Source organism: Schistocerca americana, chromosome 6, assembly GCF_021461395.2.
Source record: "Schistocerca americana isolate TAMUIC-IGC-003095 chromosome 6, iqSchAmer2.1, whole genome shotgun sequence".
Lineage (NCBI taxonomy): Eukaryota > Metazoa > Arthropoda > Insecta > Orthoptera > Acrididae > Schistocerca > Schistocerca americana.
The window spans coordinates 121,045,694-121,048,006 of NC_060124.1; the positions used below are offsets into that span (position 1 = coordinate 121,045,694).

General features: G+C 43.0%; 1 non-coding gene across 1 annotated transcript; it reads left to right on the plus strand.

Moving 5' to 3' along the window:
* Nucleotides 1-657: 657 nt before the first annotated feature.
* On the plus strand, nucleotides 658-732 carry Trnat-ugu. Its single transcript has one exon. It is a non-coding gene; the product is annotated as a tRNA-Thr (tRNA).
* The last annotated feature ends 1,581 nt before the right edge of the window (nucleotides 733-2,313 follow it).

Below are 2,313 nucleotides of genomic sequence, written 5' to 3' on the forward strand. Positions count from 1 at the left end.
AAGACCGTAGAGGGAGACCAAGAGATGAATACACGAAGCAGATTCAGAAGGATGTAGGCAGCAGTATGTGCTGGGAGATGAAGAAGCTTGCACAGGATAGAGTAGCATCGAGTGCTGCATCAAACCAGTCTCAGGACTGAGGACCACAACAACAACAACAAGTGTGCCGACTGAGAAGCAGTCATCGCACTAGAAGTATAAGAACAAATTTAGCAGCAGAAAATCAAGAATACGTACTGTGCAACATAAACTCAAACGGTAATTAAAAATAACGGTTACATACACCCTTAGAGAAAGAAAACGACGCACCATGGACATGTTATGCAGACGGGTCCAATAGGTATCGATGGAATATGAAGCATTGTAAACTTTATACTTATATGGATATGCTGTCTGTTCTTTCGGACCTGTCCGAAAGAACAGACACCATATCCATTTAAGTATTTAGTTCTGGCAATAAGAGCCATGACCTTCCTTCTGTGTGCGGATGCATGCATGTTACCCAACTCTTATGGGACTTGGTAAGAGTGTCTTCCACGAGTAATGAGTGTGTTGGGTAGGGACACTACGAATGTAGTGTGTGGACATATAAGGTGAGAATGTGGGTCTCACGGGAGACATGCGAGAGATAGTCCCTGCAGTCGCACTATCCCCCGTGCCCTCGGTGGCTCAGATGGATAGAGCGTCTGCCATGTAAGCAGGAGATCCCGGGTTCGGGTCCCGGTCGGGGCACACATTTTCACCTGTTGCCGTTGATATATACCAGAGACCGTCAGCAGCTTAAGGTATTAATATATAATTCTAATTTCACTGTAAACTTTGGCGGCCGATTGATCAATGTGTGACGCTGCAGAGCAATTTGACTGCGCAGCTGACAAGGATAGTAAACAGGGGATATGTCGATACCAGGGCATGAAATCGACATAGTATTCACAAGGGACTTGGCCAGTGTGTCCACAGACAGGCCAATGCAAATAACATGAGAATGATTAGAGTAGTAGAGTCAATGCATCTGATCATTTGAAATACATCATTTACATGTAAATTAACAAATTGTATGTACACGTCATGCAACAAACTCTGTCGATTGGATGGTTGTATATAGGGAAATCATTAGATTAGATAAATTCGTGGATGTGGCAGCGGATTCCGGTGTAGGATGTGTCGTAGAGGTAGACCAGGCATATCCTAAGAGTTTACAAGATGTACACAGTGATTTGCCACTATGTCTGGAGCATATAATTCCGTGCAACAATTCCATCTCCATGACGACGTTGGGAAAGGAGTATGCTATTGTGAATACTGAAGAAGGGGCTCTCAAACATGTGACTCTGAAAAGGAATTTGTTAATCTTTTGAATAACGCACAATTCAGAAAAATAATAGAAAATTTGAAAAAAAATGACACAGTGAAATTCACATATTTATCCTCTGGGAATGGACTTATGGCTCTCAGAATTACACAGAAATGCCAAATATTAAACGGGCCACTATTTTTAATCACGAATTTGTCACACTGGAGGCGGGGAAGGTTTTAGTCTAATTCACGAAAGCTGTTTACGTCAGTATGTGTATACTGAACCCATTCTCTACATGAAATACTTTTATTACAGGTTTGCGACAACTCATTGCGCAGATCCAAATTCATTTCATGTAGATACGGACAGCTTCATCTATTGAGCAATGGTTGCCATCCATATGAATTAATAAGGTACGGCACTGACACATTGGCACGTATGGATATGCGAAATGTTTGATAATGCTTATGGCATAAAAACAGCTGACAAAAACGTTGTCTACCTAATTAAAGGCGAGGCGAATGGACCACAGAGCGCGAACTTTGTCGGCCTTGTATTGAAAATGTATGTGTGCGATACTAACAAAGGTTCAACCCAAAGGCAGGAAAAGGGTCATGCAGTCTCAATGACTGCTTACGAGGAATGCCTGGTCAGTGGTGCTGGTGGTCATCCTCCTCCCCACTTTGTGCACTAAGTATGCGTTCGACGACGAGACCTTGTGGCACACACTGTATCACAACTCAAAGTCGGACTGCCACGCCATTACGACAAATGGTTCATTTGTGAAAAAGAGATCGAGACACAACGGTACTGAGTGAATGCGTGTGTGTGTGTGTGTGTGTGTGTGTGTGTGTGTGTGTGTGTGTGTGCGTGTGTTTTTTTTTTGTTTCTCATTAAAAAAAACATATAGTCAAATAAGGATACTGCACTAATCATTCCGCTGGTGTGGGAGTGCATACAAGTCCTGCTACACTGTTCCCCAGGTATTGTGGACGCGTGTACATGCACCACTTCGG